General features: G+C 43.2%; 1 long non-coding RNA gene across 1 annotated transcript; it reads left to right on the plus strand.

The window, feature by feature from the left end:
• Positions 1–1,206: 1,206 nt before the first annotated feature.
• On the plus strand, positions 1,207–12,427 carry LOC146340013 (uncharacterized). Its single transcript, XR_014784572.1, has 3 exons — positions 1,207–1,279; positions 10,492–10,618; positions 11,967–12,427. It is a non-coding gene; the product is annotated as an uncharacterized LOC146340013 (long non-coding RNA).
• The last annotated feature ends 7,562 nt before the right edge of the window (positions 12,428–19,989 follow it).

The following is a 19,989-nucleotide window of genomic DNA, read 5'->3' on the forward strand; positions in this document are numbered from 1 at the left end:
GTCCAAGGCACTCTCAGAATTTTCCTCCAGCATCACAGTTCAAAAGCATCTATCTTCCTTCGCTCAGCCTTCCTTATGGTCCAGCTCTCACAGCCATAGGTTACTACGGGGAATACCATTGCTTGGACTATGCAGACCTTTGTTGTCAATGTGATGTCTCTGCTCTTCACTATTTTATCAAGATTTGTCATTGCTGTCCCCCCAAGAAGTAAACGTCTTCTGATTTCCTGGCTGCAGTCAGCGTCTGCAGTAATCTTTGCGCCTAGAAAGACAAAGTCTGTCACTGCCTCCACGTTTTCTCCCTCTATTTGCCAGTTATCAATCAAGCTGCTTGCCATAATCTTGGTTTTTTTGAGGTTTAACTGCAACCCAGCTTTTGCACTTTTTTTCTTTCACCTTCGTCATAAGGCTCCTCAGCTCCTCCTCGCTTTCAGCCATCAAAGTAGTATCATCTGCATATCTGAGATTGTTAATGTTTCTTCCAGTGATTTTAACTCCAGCCTTGGATTCATCAAGCCCAGCATGTCACATGATGTGTTCTGCATACAGGTTGAATAGGTAGGGTGAGAGTATAATACAACCCTGCCGTACTCCTTTCCCAATCTTAAACCAGTCCGTTTGGTCTGTTCTTACCGTTGCTACTTGGTTGTTATACAGATTCCTCAGGAGGCAGACACATATATACTATTTCATATACTAAAACCACAAAAAAGACATAAAAATGCCCAGTTCAGCCACCACCCCTGAAGTCAGTAAAAATAAAAATATTAGATGGTGTACACAAAAGTCAACATTTTATATGCATTATTATTTTAGCTGCATAGTTATATTTTAGCTGATCTAAATCTAATCAGCCCTCTGTTCAGCATCTCCAATGAATTCTTAGTGAATATGGCAATGCAGGTATCCTTCAGCATTAAAAAATAGTTCCAAGCTTGATTTTTTTTAAAAAATGAAATGGCTTACCATGTTGATCATCACACAGCAATTAACTCAAAATATTAATGCTATTCTCAAATGTATGTATAAGAGTTTTCTCCCTCTTCTGATCTTAAACAACAACAAAAAGTCCTCACCCTAATTCCCAATTCCCTTTAGACTTTTGTAATTTAAAAGATAACTTTAGTCAGCTGGAAAGTATCTGCTTAAAAGGAAACAGTTCAGCTGAAACAAATTCTCTTGCTTTTGTCTCCAAGTGAACTGCGCTGTGAAAGGACATGAAATGCACACACATCCTGCCTGAAAGGTTTGCGGGTGAAGATACAGTGCATGCTGATAGGTAACTTACTACTTCTGTTTAGTACAGCAAATATTCACAATGAGAAAAAGCTGTTGGCTAAGAAACAAGTAAAGCAAGCCTTTTGGTTTTTAAAAAGCGGTTCTTGTAGGTCTCTAAATTCTTCATGCAACTTTTCCTTAGGAGATGCTGTAGAAAGGTGTTTTTTTGGATGAAAACTGATAGGTTCTTACAGTGCAATCCTATACATATCTACTCAGAAGTGCATCCCATTGAGTTCAATGGGGCTTATTTGTAGGTAAGTGGCTATAAGATTGTAGCCTAAAATGTGTGAAATGGATGTGTGTGGTTTTACCTCCAGTTATACCATATGGGCATTATGCAGTTGAACACCAGCACTAACATAAATTACATTGTACTAGTGTAAGGGACCTCTAGCACAACACCAATAGCATTAGCTATTGGTGTCCCTTATGCTAGCTCAACATAATTTACATTAGTTCTAGTGTGTAGTTGGATACTGTCCCATATCGCCTATTAGAAGCCATACCTTGAAATGCTATGGACTCATGTTTCATGCATATCCTCTAATGGCCATGCTGGTTTGTGTATTCAGAAGAATGCAAGAATAGGGCTTAAATGTGGATTTGTATACAACTGTTCCCAGCACACGCCCCTTGTTACACAGTGCCTGACCCCTGGTTCTGTTCTTTCCATGCCCACAGACATCGTTATAGACGAGCAATGCGTGGAAAATCCTTTTTTTGTTTGCTCTCTAGAATATCTTTCCTATTATTAAAACCACTGACAGAGAAATGTGGTTTCCAGTCTTCCTCCTCTGTATATATTCTTCAAGGGTAGCAGAAGACCTTGTCATTGTCATTGGACAATGACCTTGTCACTGGAAACAGAATGTTCTATACAGGGACATCCATTGTATGCTTTCTAACTCCAACTTTACAGTTTGGATAGCTGGGCAGATGAAGTTGTGCAGCACATGTGTATGATCCAGAGGGGTGTCTCCAGAAGTGATTGACTGTGAGGTTGCTGCATTCGGAGGTCATTGGGGCACATGATGTTGTAGCTATCTCGCAGCCGCCCCAGAGTTTCATGCCAAAAACCTGGTTCTTCTGAGATGACTTTTAGTCCAATTGTTTTCCTTAGTTCGGCTTGTTTGTGCTTCTGCTGTGGTGTGTACCACTCTCTGCATTTACTCTGGCATGATTTCCCTGCCCAGGGGTGTGTATTTCACCTGGCCATGACCTCCCTGACCTGTTCAAGGGGTGTGTCCCCAATGTTTTCCCTGCCTGTGTTTCCCTGATGTTTCTGCCATTTCATGACTGGCCATCAGAGTTCTGAGCTACCACATAGCATCTACTTCACCTTGCCTACCAATAAACTCTGGTGGCCATCCCCGGAAAGTATAGGTGTGCTCCAGGCAGCCTCTAATGTTTTTAAAACCGTAAAGCATTGAAGCGAAATAGTGGTTTTGTCGGCAGTACCCACAAGCCCATCTCACTATCGTGCATTTGTTGGCCATTCCTATATCCCCTATTTCACTATCTCACTATCTATTTGCCAGCAATTCCTATACCCCCTAACTCAGGATCTCACTACTGTGCATTTGCCAGCAATTCCTATACCTCCCCCCCTTCATGGATCGCTGCCTTGTTGTGGCGAAGGGGCTTGCGTAACTCAGTGAAGCCATAAGCTATGCCGTGCAGGGCCACCCAAGATGGACAGGTCATGGCAGAGAGTTCTGACAAAATGTGGTCCACTGGAGAAGGAAATGGCAACCCACTCCAGTATTCTTGCCAAGAAAACCCCATGGAACGTATCACAAGGCTAAAAGATATGACGCTGGAAGATGAGACCCTCAGGTCGGAAGGTGTCCAATATACTACTGGGGAAGAGCAGAGGGTATTTCCAAGTAGCGCCAGAAAGAGTGAAGCAGCTGGGCCAAAGCCGAAGGGACACTCAGCTGTGGATGTGTCTGGTGGTGAAAAGAAAATCCGATGCTGTAAAGAACAATATTGTTTAGGAACCTGGAATGTCAGATCAATGACTCAAGGTAAGCTGGAGGTGGTCAAACATGAGATGGCAAGATTGAACATTGACATCTTGGGAATCAGCGAACTAAAATGGACAGGCATGGGCGAATTTAATTCAGGTGACCATCATATCTACTACTGTGGGCAAGAATCCCTTAGAAGAAATTGAGTAGCACTCATAGTCAACAAAAGGGTGGGAAAAGCAGTACTGGGGTACAATCTTAAAAACGATAGAATGATCTCAGTACGAATCCAAGGCAAACCATTCAACATCACAGTAATTCAAGTCTATGCCCCAACCACTGATGCCGAAGAAGCTGAGGTTGATTGGTTCTATGAAGACCTACAACACCTTCTAGAACTAACACCAAAAAAAGATGTCCTCTTCACCATAGGGGATTGGAATGTTAAAGTAGGAAGTCAAGAAATCACCGGGATAACAGGCAGGCATGGCCTTGGTGTACAAAATGAAGCAGGACAAAAGCTAATAGAGTTTTGCCAAGAGAACACGCTGATCATAGCAAACACTCTTTTCCAACAGCACAAGAGAAGACTCTACACATGGACATCACCAGATGGTCAATATCGAAATCAGATTGATTATGTCCTTTGCAGCCAAAGATGGAGAAGCTCTATACAGTCAGTAAAAACAAGACCTGGAGCTGACTGTGGCTCAGATCATGAGCTTCTTATTGCAAATTTCGGCTTAAATTGAAGAACGTAGGGAAAACCACTAAACCATTCCGATATGACCTCAATCATATCCCTTATGAATATACAGTGGAGGTGAGGAATAGATTTCAGGGATTAGACCTGATAGACAGAGTGCCTGAGGAATTATGGATGGAGGTCCATAACATTTTTCAGGAGGCAGCAACGAAATCCATCCCAAAGAAAAAGAAATGCAAGAAAGCCAAGTGGCTGTCTGATGAGCTTTACAAGTAGCTGACGAAAGAAGGGAAGCGAAAAGCAAGGGAGGAAGGGGAAGATATATCCAACTGAATGCAGAGTTCCAGAGAATAGCAAGGAGAGACAAGAAGGCCTTCTTAAATGAACAATGCAAAGAAATCGAGGAAAACAACAGAATGGGAAAGACTAGAGATCTCTTCAAGAAAATTGGAGATCTTAAGGGAACGTTTTGTGCAAAGACGGGCATGATAAAGGACAAAGAAGGCAGGGAACTAACAGAAGCAGATGAGATTAAGAAGAGGTGAAAAGAATACACAGAAGAACTCTACAGGAAAGATCTGAATGTCCCTGATAGCCATGATAGTGCGGTCACTGAACTTGAGCCGGACATCCTCGAGAGTGAAGTCAAGTGGGCCTTAGGAAGCATTAGTAACAACAAAGCTAGCGGAGATGACAGTATTCCAGCTGAGCTATTTTAAATCCTAAAAGATGATGCTGTTAAAGTGCTGCATTCAATATGCCAACAAATTTGGAACACTCAACAATGGCCGCAAGACTGGAAAAGGTCAGTTTACATTCCAATTCCAAAGAAGGGCAACGCCAAAGAGTGTTCAAACTACCGCACAATTGCGCTCATTTCACATGCCAGCAAGGTGATGCTCAAAATCCTACAAGCTAGGCTTCAGCAGTATGTGAACCGAGAACTACCGGAAGTACAAGCTGGGTTTCGAAGAGGCAGAGGAACTAGAGATCAAATCGCCAATGTTCGCTGGATCATGGAGAAAGCAAGAGAATTCCAGAAAAACGTCTATTTCTGCTTCATTGACTATGCTAAAGCCTTTGATTGTGTGGATCACAACAAACTGTGGCAAATTCTTAAAGTGATGGGAGTACCAGACCACCTTACCTGTCTCCTGAGAAACCTGTACCAGGGTCAAGAAGCAACAGTAAGAACCAGACATGGAACAACCGATTGGTTCAAAATTGGGAAAGGAGTACGACAAGGCTGCATATTGTCACCCTGCTTATTTAACTTATATGCAGAGTACATCATGAGAAACGCTGGGTTGGATGAATCACAGGTCGGAATTAAGATTGCCGGGAGAATTATCAACAACCTCCGATATGCAGACAATACCACCCTAATGGCAGAAAGCGAAGAGGATCTAAAGAGCCTCTTGTTGAGGGTGAAAGTGGAGAGTGCAAAAGCTGGTGTGAAACTCAACATTAAAAAAACGAAGATCATGGCATCTGGCCCCATCACTTCCTGGCATATAGAAGGGGAAGAAATGGAAGCAGTGACAGATTTTACTTTCTTGGGCTCCAAGATCACTGCAGACGGTGACTGTAGCCATGAAATTAAAAGACGCTTGCTCCTTGGGAGGAAAGCTATGGCAAACCTAGACAGCATAGTAAGAAGCAGAGACATCACCTTGCCGACAAAGGTCCGTCTAATCAAAGCTATGGTTTTCCCAGTAGTAATGTATGGCTGTGAGAGCTGGACTATAAGGAAGGCTGAGCGCCGAAGAATTGATGCTTTCGAACTGTGGTGCTGGAGAAGACTCTTACGAGTCCCCTGGACTGCAAGGAGGTCAAATCAGTCAATCCTAGAGGAAATAAACCCTGAGTGATCATTGGAAGGACGATACTGAAGCTGAAGCTCCAATATTTTGGCCACCTAATGCGAAGAGAAAACTCTTTGGAAAAGACCCTGATGCTGGGAAAGACTGAAGGCAAAAGGAGAAGGGGACGACAGAGGATGAGATGGCTAGATAGCATCACCGATGCAATGAATATGAACTTGAGCACACTCCGGGAGAGAGCGCAGGACAGGAAGGCCTGGCGTGCTATGGTCCATGGGGTCACGAAGAGTCGGACACGACTGAACGACTGAACAACAACCTATACCCCCATCTCACTATCTTACTATTGCCCAATAGTGCTATTGCCCAATAGTGAGATAGGAGGTATAGGAACTGCTAGCAAATGTGCAATAGTGAGATAGGAGGTAGTGCTTGCTAATGCAATTTTAAAGGGAAATAAATAAAAAATGGCAGTATTGGGCATAGGTTGGGGAAGCAGGTGTCTCCTCAGAAGTAAGTCCTGTTATGGTCAATGAGGCTTGTTCCCTAAATACAGCTTTGTTGCTGTAATGAAGTAATTAATACAAAGCTTCACTCCTTCACATTAAGGTAGCTTTAGGGGAAGGAGAAAGGGGGGTAGAGCCTGAATGGGGGGGGCTCTCTTATTGGTTGAGCAGCCCCTGCCAGTCTGATGACATTCACCCCAATCCCCCCACCCCAAAGTATGTTCCTGTGAAGTGACTTCGAATGGTGAAATGCACTTGCTTGTGGGGCCCTGCACAGAGCAAAGCCAGGTAAGCCACCATTCGCTTCTCCTTCTGTTGTCATGGAGACACCCCCCCCCCCAGGTCTTTAGGGCACTTTGGCATATTTTTCCTACAAACCTAGCCTGTGGACTCCAAATGGGAAACAGGAATTTTGAAATGCCTTTCAATTGATGAACAGCTGCCTGGACAGGGTGGCCATGAATGATTGTAATGTACCCCAGACTGTGAAGGCAGAGCCCAAATAAAGCAGCCTGGACAGAGATGTCCCAAGAACTGTCCAGTACCTGATGGAAAAAATACACTAGCCCAAATGGTAAACACATTTTAAAATATTCAGGCAGTGTGAAATGAAAAATGTGCGAGATAAAAATCAGCTCACTCTTCAAAGTTAGAGTAAGCACTTTGGGCTGCTCAACCTCCACTGGTTCTGTTGCACTCAGGGGATTGACTGCTTGTGCAGTGAGGCTTTCATGCTTCTAAAATAACTGTGGAAATGAGCATTTTCCTGCTTGTTTCTGGGTTGGGGTAGGTCAGCAGAGCTCTCTTCTGCGAGCTCCGCTTACCTGCCCCATTCTGGAATCAAGCGTTTCCACTCATTTCGGATTGTTTTTCGAAGCATGGAAGCCCTGCTGCATCAGCGGTCACTCCTGCGAACACATGGCCATAATAGGATCCTACGCTTTGTGTCCAAAAAGAGAGTGGCAGGGGGTGCAGGACAGGCTATGTGGCACACTCAGCTTTGTCCTCCAAGAGAGTGGAATAGGCTCAGGAGGAACCACTGGGGGGACTGCCACTGCTGCCCCCACTCCAGTATCTGCCACCTGAGGCGATTGCCTTACTCTGCCTAATGACAGAGAAGGCAGTTGCTATGTGAGGCTGAGTGACAGCGTTTGACTGTCTCGCCCACCCTTTAGCTCAGGATGTCCCCTGTGCCATTCCTCCTGGCTTTAGTGTGACTGCTTGGTTGATCGCAGTAGCACTAGGGTAAGGACCAACTTCCTGCCAGTGCAGCAGGCTGGGAAGCTGCGCTAACATTCCCCCTCATTGCACTGCTGTCTCAAGCAGTTGCGTTGGTGCTGGAGGGTCGGTGCTGGACAGTAGCAGTGGTGTGGAGGCCCCTTGCCACCCCCGGACTTTCATTCCTGGGGCAAGACCATACTGGCTCCAGGCTTTATAGTGCCCTGGGATGCTGCCTTGGGCACTAAAGCTATGTAGCCCTGCTTTTTTCTCCATTTAGAAATGGAAGTGCCTTAGGCTTTCTGCATCTTAGTGCCTTCTCTAAATCTGTGTCCATGTGGGTGTGTGAAACAGTAACTTAGGGCACAATCCTATGCATGTTTAGACAGAGAAAAGGCCTACAACTCCCAGCATGTCTGAAGATGCTGTTTTTCTGTCTAGTTTTTTCTGTCTAAACATGCATAGGTTTGTGCCCTTAGAGGACCAAAAAGTGCCAGAGAGAGTAGCTTTTATTGTTGTTTGAGGGCTGCAGGATTACGCCCAAAGTTTCCACATCAAAAAGGGAACTCAATTCCACAGAAAGGCTTTGAATAACAATACTCGGGATAGTGCTTTAAATTTTTTAATAGATTGAGTTTTTCCTGTGATATATCTATTCTTTTTGATGTTAGCTATAACATATATTATATTGATCTGTCTCCCGAGGGACCTGCAGAAGTTTATGAGGACATGTTGGTGATGTATGTATTAAAATGTTTCTTACAGTTTAGATAACTTACTTTTGCTCTATTAATTTATCCCTGCACAAATTAGTCCTTGTTAGGGGGAGAAAAATAAGAACAACATAGTGAGTGAGAAATATTTTCCACTGTTCTTGCCAGGCCTATTAAGAAATGTTCCAGTCATTATTCCAAAGTTAATGTTTACCTTTTCCTAATACTTGTGACATTTTCCCTTGGAAATCAATGCATTTTTAAAATGTTGTTGATTGGTTCGAATATCTTATGTATATGTTGTGTCTCTATGTGTGTTCATCACATGTATCAAGCAAAAAAAAAATCAATTTTAAGGCAAGATAAATGATCAGAAAGCACCATGATTAAAATAATACCAAGGCTAGAGCTACAAAAAATAAATAAATCATGCTTTGTTTATTGTGGTTCTACCTTTTTTTGGTTACAATTTTGTGTGACGCTGATGAAAATATTTCATAGAAGAGAGGGCCAAGAGGAGGAAACATGCCTTGTCACAGTGTCAGTGTAATTACACAGTGATGGTGTAATTAGGGAGTGTAAGAGGCAATCAACGCCTTTCCAAAGCCAACAGCCATTGTCAAATACTCCCTTAGTACTCCGCCTGGACTTACCTCGCCACAGCAGATGACTCCAGAGTTGTTCACACTCTGTTATAGCCACAGGAATGACATGGGCCTTCACTGCTGGGCCACTTCCTATCATTCCAGTTGGGCATGGCCAGGCACATGGCAGGAGTACTGGACTAGTGCCGATTAGCAGGTTGGCTGATGGGAGTAAGAGTAGAGGGACGGAATGCACAGATTTAAAATAAAAGAATTCATTTGGTGGACAGGAGAAAGAGATGTCAATCTCAGACAAGGAGAAAGTGCCATGCCTGAGCACTGACAAGCATGTAACCCATAGCACTGTGATCATATGGAGAAATGTTAGTCTGAACCAGGATAGACTGAACCAAGAGAAATGTTAGTATGAACCATTGTGTGGAGAGCTAATGTGGTGTAGTGGTTAGAGTGTTGGACTGAGAATATGGAGATCTGGGTTCTAGTCCCCACTCAGACATGAAGCTTCTGGGTGACTTTGGACCAATCACTCGCTGTGTTCGGACAATTGTGATGGGAGAAGAAGCCATCATTGCTTCTTCCCCCATCATGATTGTCCAAACACAGCAAGTGGGATATAAATGTAATAATGAATGAATGAATGAATGAATTTAGTTGAATGTGTGACTGCATTTTTAAGGCACCTCCTTTATAGATTTGAGGAAGGCAGGCCCAAGGTTTAAGGGGGCTAGCCCTCAGTATGCGCCAGCAGTGGGGGAGAGAACAACTGCTACTGCTAGTTCTTTAAAAAGACAATTTTATTTAAGAACTATTGATGCCTGTTTCCTGTGATAATTAAATATCAGATGGTACCAGGAGTGGGGTGGAAAACAAGAAAAAAGAGTGCATAAATAAAGGGAAAGAGGAACATTTTGGTAGCAGACTGAGTTAAGAGGATGGCGTGAACTCAGCAGAACTGAGACTTAGTAGCAATGCAGAACCCCACTTGCCCCCAGCTCAGCTTTGTATTTCCACATCCAGCTCATTACCAAACCTCCTGTTAGTTATCTCACTGGGTGACTTTGGGCTGGCCTCTAACCACTACACCACACTTCTGTTATGAAACTCATGAAAAAGAGACAGTATAATGGAAAGTTCTTTCTGAAGCAGTCACACTTGTACAAATGCAGCATGAAAGGAAAGATTAGCAAGCTTCTCTGAACATGCTCAGGGAATGGACAAAATGAAGAATAAGCATATCAGGGAAACAGCTGGATTGAGAGAGAATCTCCCCCACATACACACATACACACACATAATGGAAGAATATAGTTCTTCATATTCCCTGGTAAGTGTGGTGTAGTGGTGAGAGGCCAGCCCAAAGTCACCCAGTGAGATAACTAACTGTTTGGTAATGAGCTGGATGTGGAAATACTGAGCTGAGCTGGGGGCAAGTGGGGTGCTGACATGTGTAGGAGTAAGTCGCATTGAACTCAGTAAGACTTACTTCTGAGTAGACATGCACAGAGTTGGTTCTCCTCTCCATTTTAGCCTCACAACATTAACAACAACGCTGGATGTGGAAATATAAAGTTTAGCAGGGAGAATAATACCTCATGCAGGGCTCCAGGGCCGGCACGGTCATTTTAAAAGGTTTTTTTCTTTCTTTCAAACATCGTTGCTTTAAACAAAGAGTGCATCGCTCAGGCACACCTAGGACAGCCTTCTTTTGGGAAGCCCTGAGGAGGAGGAAGTGTTTTGGCTGAAAGTAAATGGAGACGGAGGATTTCAATTTAAAAAGAACACCCACAAACAAGGCGGTGAGCACAATTCATTTTTTTTAACGTATTTATTATTGGAATATACTACACTGCATTTTTATTTACGAAAATTCTGCGACTCTTTGCGGACGACAAAAAGAAGCCGCATGACCATTGGCTCCGCAGGACCTCGTGGTGCCGTTCCTCAGAGGATTCCATGGCACGGACTGAAGGAAATTCGATCCCATTTCAGTCCGTGGCAGAATTCTCTGACATCCCTAATCTCCATGCAATCCAGAGCACTGGCTGGAAAAAAAAGATGCTCAAAAGGCAGCTATTTTTCAACAACATGGATGTATCTGTTAGTATGTGGACGCAGCTGATAGTAACTGCAGTAATACTTTTCTAGCCACAAACCTGAGAATAGCTGCAGTTGCATCCTCGGGGGTGTCTCCACCAGTGATTTACTCTGAGCTGGCTGCGTTTGGAGGTCATTAGGGATACATGACGTTGTGGCCATCCAGCAGCCACTCTGGAGCTTATCAGGGAAAAACCAGATTTCCTGAGACTGCTTAAAGTCTGATTCTTTTCCTTAAGTCGGAAAAGAATTTTTTAAAATAAATAAATAGCTGTTGTTTGCCCCAACCCCTGCATTTACCTGGGGATGGTGAAGAATTCCACCACGGATTTCAATGAGGCTGAATGCACTGGCATTCAGCCCCCTGAAACCCGTGGCGGAACAGCCTCCCCCCTGCCCCCCTGTGGAATCCCCCCGGGACAAAGCTTACCTGGGGCAGATGTTCCGGCAGCGGCAGATCCGGCGGTGGCGGCGGCAGCTGGTCTCTCGGCCGGCTGCTGAGGACTCAAATGGCGGCCACCGTAGCGGCCGCCATTTGTGTCCAGCCAGGCTGCCATGATAAGCTTCGTAAGTATTTACATAGCCTATCACGGCAAAGGCAGCCACGCAAATGGTGGCCACCATGCCATTTGCGTAGCTGCCTTCGCCGTGATAGGCTACGTAAATACTTACATAGCCTATCACGGCAAGCTAAAAAAAAACACCAGCATACGCAAATGGCAGTGGCTACGGCAGCCACCATTTGCGTTCCCTTTTTTTCGCTGTTTTAGCCTACATAAATATTTACGTAAGCTATTACGGCGAAAAAAAGGGGAACGCAAATAGCGTAGTGGGGGCTATTTGCGTTCCCCTTTTTTTCACCGTAATAGCTTATGTAAATATTTATGTAGGCTAAAAAGGCGGAAAAAAAGGAACGCAAATAGCGCCCACTATGCTATTTGCGTTCCCCTTTTTTTCACCGTAATGGCTTACGTAAATATTTACGTAGGCTAAAGCAACGAAAAAAAGGGAACACAAATGGCGGCCGCCGTGTTTTTTTTTTGCCTGCAGGCTGCCCAGCGGTCGGATGTCTGGCTGTGGGCGGCCCCAGCCAGTGGCTCCATGGAATTTCCACGGAGCGGAGCCGGCCAGATTAGGATTTTGGGGGGTGGTGCGGAGTGCCTCCCCCCCACCGCGAATCACCCCATCAAAAAGGTAAGTGACTTTTGTACATCCCTACAGTACCTCAGATATGCTTGCCCTGCCCAGGGTTGTGCCTTTCACTGTGACCCCGGTCAAGGGGTGTTTCCTGTCTCCCACCCCTATGTTTCTCAGCACAAACCAAGTACTGTCTACTCAGAAGTAACTCCCATTGTGCTCAGTGAGGCTTGTCTCCTGTATGTGCACTTCAGAATTTTCAGAGATCCCCCTCAATCAAAATAGCACATTTTAAAGCCCTAATTCACTAAAGGCTGTAAAGCACTTTACCAAGCTGCAATTCTACATTGTTTGGTTTATTGCCTTCGGATGTACCTGATTCACACCTTCATTACAGCAATCCTGAGCACCATTGGGTTAGAAAGGGGGCTGGTTTCCCTGGTGTCTTTCCCAGCACAAACATACGTGTGTCTGCTCAGAAGTAACTCTCCTTCTGATCAATGAGGCTTCTCCCCTGAATGCGCACATTAGAAATAACTAATTCATACCTTCATTCCTGGCGGCATTGGGTTAGAAAGGGACTGGTTTCCCACCCTGTGTTTCCCCTGCATTTCTTTGCCAGCACAAACCAATTAGTGTCTACTCAGAAGTAACTCCCATTGTGTTCAATGAGGCTTGTAATTAAGAAGTGGGGAGAGCCTGGAGTGGGGGGAAGCCTCTCTTATTGGTTGAGCAGCCCCTGCCAGTCAGATGACATTCACTCCACACACACCCCACCCAGAAGTATGTTCTGTGAAGCAACTTAGAATGGTGCGATGCACTCACTCGTGGAGCCCTGCCCAGACCAAAACTGGCTCCTTGAAAAATGCGGGCAAGCCACTCCTTCCTTCTCCTTCCGTTGTCATGGAGACACCCTCCTGGACCATTTCAGATTCATGTTTCCTCATGTGATCATGGGTAAGCATACACGTGTATTGGGTATGAAATATCTCCACATAGAGATTCTAGAGTAAATAGCCTCCAAATCCAGAAGACTACAGGATGAGTTCTGCATATGCCTTAGGGGTGTCCTTGATTTTATAAGCATATTCCCATACTGTTCAGCCTTGTGCCCTTCACATTGGGGGGGAATTTCAACAGCCCAGTGCAAGTAGCTGCTGTCTAGCAGGGAAAAGTGTGAAACTCTGGTGTACTTCCAGCCCTTCATTACACCCACCCAAAGGGCTGTCTGGATTATGACCCAAACTTTTTTTTTTTTTTTTTACCAAGCTGTCTACAACCAAGACATTGACAGTATTTCTATATTGGGCAAGGTGACACAAAAGTCAGCTTAAGGATTTCTGCTAGACCTAGCAGAAGAAAACATATCAATTTAACAAGGAAGTAAACACGGACACTTTAAAACACTGAATTCAACCAGGGATTCTAAATCTTGTTTTAAGTTTTTAAGGTTATTTCTTATTCTGTACAGCAGTACTCTGTTGACTTTACAATGCAAGCCTTCCATAATTCATTCTGCTTGATTAGTGTCTTTGATGACTTGGAGTGTCAGCTCGTGCAGGATTTGCAGCACAGGAAAAGGATACTGAGAGCTTTTTGTGTACTCTGTGGTGCTGACTAGTTGTAGAACTATAGAGGTTAACTGCACTTTTTCCCCTTGATACTTAGTGGCATCTTTCCTTTTGTAAATTTTCTTTCCATGATCCACCAACTTGTACCCCACTGATGTCACTTCCTCCTGCTGCTGGTATGTGCATATGTGGCACATTTTTTAAAACAACGTACACTACTCATATTGCATGTGTGTTGGGGTGCATCATATTGTACATTTGCAGAATATAATACCCCAATTTCCTTTATAGTTAGAATAGCGAAAGGAAGGCTAGTCTCATATGTGAAGCAGTGAGGGAGAATAGCTGACAAGTAAAGTGACCACTGATGTATTGCCAAAAAAGAGGAAACATATCACCAAAAGGACAAAAAGGGCAAAGGTTTGCATAAAATTTACAGGTGTTGACTTGTATGTATAGACACAAATTTAAAAATAATTACTATGAGCAGTATCCTATTTGACACTAGTGCTAATGTAGATTACGTTGCGCTAGAAAAAGTGACCTCTAGCGCAACACCAATAGTTCCTCAAAAAACCTGTTGTACCAGCATTGTGCTAGAGGTCACTTATGCTAGTGCAATGTAATTTACATTAGCATAAGTATAAAGTAGGACACTGCTTATAATTTAAATAGAAATGTAACACCTCTCACTGTACTGGTGAAGACTGTGACTAGGGCTAGATCTACATTAGTGCTTTTTATCAGCATTGAAGTGCACTGATAACAGGACACATCACACATTCCACATACTGCTTTTCTAGTGTTAATTCCTGCTTTTGATTCTGTATTACCCAAAATACTGCAACAGATGTCATTGTGTGTGGGGGCTACGAGGTATAAATGCGCAGGAGGGATACAACATCACCATGATGGGATCGTATCGATATGACATGAGGTGTAGATCTGGCCTAGGTGACTTGTACGTAGGGATGCTGGAGAAATTTGAGATGGACTGAAAATGAGTTTGGATTTCTAAGAATCCAACCTGTGGAATCCACTCTGGACCAGCCCCCTCCGGCCATGTGTAGCCTGTGGACTTTTGGATCATTTTTTGGATTTCCCAAAATGTACGCAAATTTATTTGTAGGAAAATACGTACGTTTCTGCTGAGACTGGTAAATATATGTGGGGAAAAGTTGGATGGAATGGGGGACAATACCCTAAATGTTACATACTAATATAAATTAGGTAAATTGTTGCGAACCCTCTTACAGCATTAGTTGCAAATTTTTCTGCATAACAGGACAAAAAATCCTGTGAATGGACGCAGGAACAAATGACACTGCACAATCCACGAAACACATGCAGGATGGATTTCACAAAATCCGGACATCCCTGCCTGTGCAGCCTGTGGTCCATGTGCCAAGGCTTTATGGAAACTTCAAGGCCCCTGCTCTTTATTCTCATGGCTCTTTATGTTTAAACCAGGCTTGGACCAGACAGCCCTTCAAATAGACAGCATCTTCCATCAAATAGAGGAATGTCATCTGTAAAGTAGGACAGTGGCTACCTTGTTGACAAGACTAAAATTCTGGATAGAAGATAATAGGCTAAGTGGGCATAACCACATCCTGACCCAGTGCATGATCAAAACCCATGTCTTGCTGTAGGGTTATTTGAGGGTTGTTTTCTCCTGAAACAGCCATGCTGCCCTGGTTTGGATGACATGACAACTGCACCAGGGCAGGTAATTAGGGAAATAGTGCCCAGCACACACCTGGGATTAAAACAAGCCACTGTGGCGTCTTTGATTGCGTGAACTGGCCCATAGAGCGCTGGAATGTTGAGAATGTTTCATCATTTTTATTGTGGTAACATTTTATGCAATTATTTATTGACAATTTTTCTAGATAGCTTCTCAGAAAAACTCCTGAGATGGTGTAGCTAAAACATTTGAGATGGCTAAAACATTTCAAATATATAGAAAGCTAATTAAAACTATCAATACAGAATACAAAAAGCAGCAAAATTGATTTCCTGGTCAACTCAAAGGCTCCCTTGGGCATGGGGGTTTGATTTGTATTGTATTTGTTAGCCACCTCGGGCACCCACTAGGTGGGAATATTTTACTTAATTTAATTAAGGCTCAAACATTTTAGTTAATGAATTACCAGATCAATAATGTGCCTTTGAAAAGACAGGAGGGGGCCACAGGAACCTCTTGGTGGGAGGCATTCCAAAGCGCCAGGGCTGCAGCAGAAGAGTCAATGCAGTGTAGAATGGTTAGAGCAGCCTCCCCAACCTGAGGTAAAATCCAACATAGGCCCTACTTAGAGTAGAGCCACTGAAATGAATAAGACCTATGTTAGTCCTGACTAACTTAAGTCTTATTTATTTCAATGGGTCTACTCTAAGTAGGACCTATGTTGGATTTTACCCCAGGTGTCCTTCATATGGCCAATGGCCATACTGTCTGGGAATGATGGGACTTGCAGTCCATCATATTTGGACTGCACCAGGTTGGGGAACCAGGGCACCAGGTTGGGGAAGACTGGATTAGAGTGTTGGACAAGTTCTGGGTCGACTTCAGTTTAAGTCCACACTCGGCAGTTGTGAAGCTTATGGGGAAACTGCTATCTCTCACTCTGACCTATTTAACAGAATTATTAGGAGGATAAAATTGGGGGGCAGGGAGAACCATGTATGCTGTCTAGAACGCCTTGGAGAAAAAGCCAGAGAGTTGCAGTTCACCAACATCTGGAGGGCCACATATTCCCCACCTTGCTCTAGGTGTTTTTGAGTACAGCTCCCATCTGCCCCAGCCCACATGCCCAATGGTCAGGGGTTGCAGTCCAAAATATCTGGAGAGATCCAGGTTGGGGAAAGCTGCCTTAACTGCTGGGAGGGTTCACATGAAAGGAGACATTCCCTGAGAAAATCAGGACTGAGCCTGTTAAAGGTCAAGACCAGAACTTTGAACTCAACCTGGAAATGAATTGGCAGCCACAGATATTTCCAAATAGGCAATATATGAGTACACTGACTTGAGCTTATCAGTCAGTGAGCAGATTTAAAACTTGAGCAAACATTAGTGCAGGATTTCTGCAAGCGGTAGAAACTTGGCGCTAGCAGAATGACACCACCGGATACATCCCAAAGTACGAGAGAACTACTTACATACATGAATATGTGTTAATATTTGCAAATGGCTGTTTTTGTTACTTTGAAGAAGTTGAAGCCCCATAGTACTCATAACACTGATGAAAGTCACTTGCTTGCAAAGCCTTTCTCATTTAGTTCAAATGAGGAAGCAGATCCGGATTTGCATTTCATTGTGCATGTGCATCTTCATCCATCAGGATGCAAATGTGATCACTGTGCACACAAACCTCCAGATCAACGTGTTTAGTTTAAGAACAAACTTACATTCAGTCCCAGCTAAGAATCACGCATGTAAGCATTTGTTCAGTTCCATTGATTTTACTAGGGCTCATACATAGTTTTAAGTGCTTTCCTGAACTGCTTCCCCCCAACACACACACTTTGAATCATTGACATAAGAGGCAATGGAAGAAAAATCACTTAAATAGAAGTCAAATATTTGCCAAAAGCAAAAGACATCTCTCCAAGCTTTAGGAACATTTCAAGAAATGGAAAGTATTAAAAAGCACCCAAAACTATGAAATATTTGACAGTTTCTTTTTAAATGAGACTGTGCTAGCTATCGTAAATATAAAGGTACTATATTGCTCACAGACATTTGCTGAACTTTCAAGTATTCATTTGGCTCAAGGCAAGCACAGATCACTGCCAAATGACTGAAAAATTGTAAGTGTGTGTATAATATATATTTCCCAGAAGCCTATTCCTTATTCTTAAGTCAGCCGCTTTATATTTGTGACACTGTTGGTCATGTGCATCGTATTATGTCAAGTTGCATCACAGGATTTCTGTAGCCTGCTGGTAACGTCACTTTGCATTATAGATTTAAAGAAGCCCTGCTTTTTTCAAGTATGAATTGAAGGTGCTAATCATCCAAAAAGGATTCTGCTATGCAGGAAAAAGGAGCAGCAGCATATTCTCATTGAATACTTTTTCTTTCTTCAACTAGTAACTTCCTGTAAATGCCTGTGCATCATAGGCTTGGAACAAGTAGTGGGGTACCTCACAGCTGGCAAATCTCTTATTGCTTTAGCTCTGATGTCTGCATGTTATCGCTCGGTGCAAATTATTTAGCAGCTGCCATCTTATTTATAGGTATGAACTGCACAAATTAATCTCATAAATAATTCATTTTTTTTTCTTTTTCTTTCCTTTTTAATTTTTTTATTGTTGGCTTTTGCTTTTGCTTTGAATTAAAATGCTGCCACAGTTAAGAATCTGCTTTTCGTCAAGCTGGTATCAATTGTTTGTGGCATGTTGCTTTTAATTTTCTCAAGCTAATAAAATGGGAACTATATAACTATATAAGTTATGAGGAAAAAGAGGGTGGATTACACAGAAAGGAAGAATCTTTCATTCAACACTTCTCAGGAACATGAAGAAGAGCCATATGCCAGGGGCCCTGGCATTCACATCACCTGCTACCTGAGATCCTGCTTCACTAGTGATGCTAGCGATTGCACCTGGGTCCTTCTCCATGCAAGTGATGTGCTATACCACTGCAATATGGTCCTTTGCTTTACTGCTATCACCCATCAAATTCTGCAAGCTAGGTTTGAGTTTATGACTACCATATTCTGCAATGTGCTTTCTACCATTTTATATCCAATTCAGAGGAAGGAATTAGAAGTGAAAGCCTGGATCCTGTCCTAACAGTATGGCACCACTGTCATTGCTGCACAACTGAATGGTAAATAGACTGCAGTTTGGTGAATAATGACTCCCTTTTAGAATTCAAACCAGAAAAGGGATCTTTCTTCACCCACCCATAATAAGATGTATGTCACTGTGGACCAAATGGAAAGCCGTTTGTAAGTTTGTTTGCTAGTAGACTCCTAGGGAGCCGAACACAAAAATCCAATAAATAATTAGCTCTCCTGTGACAGGCTTCTGAATTACTGTGATACATTAATTGGACAAAATTAGCATGAATTAAGGCAAATAAGTATAACATGTAATTTATTACTTACTAAGCATGGTGCTGCAGTGTAAGGCTCAGATTTCCCTTAAGATTGCTTTAACAGCTATAATGCATTCCTTAATTTACTCTGTGGAAAATCAATTTTTTCAGAGTTCATTAAGCACCAATATGTTACAATGCAAATCCCTAGAGCACAGAGCCACAATACATTATGCAAATTCATGCAAGCACGGAACCAATATGTAAATAGCAATAATGCTATTGTCAGCTTCCTATTGATAACTATACTAGGAAGCATAATACCTGAAACATCTTTGAGTCTATTGATGTCTTCTCACATGCTTTTATCGAATGGCATTTCTTTGGAGAGCTGTAGCACTCTAAAAGTCCCTGTTTGCAAGGAAGTGGCATTTAATGCTTTTTGACACTTTCATGATCATTGGTCTTTTCTCAGTCTCAATATTTTATATTCAAGTGAAGTCGATGTATATTAATGTAGGCTGTAGTTGGCTTACATATCAATGAATATGAATACATCCATTGTCAGTGTTGCCATAGGGCTGCTATACATATCCATTGCTTCTGTTGCCATCATCTGAAGACTGTATGATGCATTTTTTATTTATTTCCATCCACATGGCCCAATGCTCAAGATGTGTCATCACTCAGTGCTGGCATCAAGGGTAGGCATGCTTGGGCACCTGGCAAAGGCCCACACCCCAACAGGGGCCCACTGACAAGAGTCCCCCTGGAGTTTCTCCTCTTTACATTGCAACCTTTTTGTTCGTCTGCGTCTTACTTTGGCCCAAACAGTGGTGGTGATGAGAAGGTGAAGCAGCAGATGCCTCTGTCTACTGGCTCTTTGCCTTCCAAGAAAGCAAGTGTGATGAGAAAGAGGATGAGAAATGATGAGAAAGAGGATGAGGAACAATAGCAGCTAGTGACAATGGTGGTGGGAAGGTCGACCCACTGAGGGAGGAGGCCCACTGAGGGTGTCTTGTCCAAGGGCCCTTAAAAACCATGGAGTCTCACTGTCACCAGTGCAAAGCCACTGAAACAGATGGGAGTGGCTCAAGGATGGATTGATGGAATGGTTCAAGGGTGCTGTTAACGACAATAAGCAAAATAAACTGTGGGGAACACAGGAATCTATGTTGTACCAGGTCAAACTATTTGCCCATTTTCAAGCCCAATATTGTCTACTTGGACTGGCAGCTGCTCTCTAGTGTTTTGGCACAGGGCATTTAGCAATTGAGGATGTAGGCATCAGAGATGGGAGCAGGCATGCTTGACTATTATC

Source organism: Heloderma suspectum, chromosome 7 (assembly GCF_057233095.1).
Source record: "Heloderma suspectum isolate Gila_16-S chromosome 7, 16-S_ref, whole genome shotgun sequence".
Lineage (NCBI taxonomy): Eukaryota > Metazoa > Chordata > Lepidosauria > Squamata > Helodermatidae > Heloderma > Heloderma suspectum.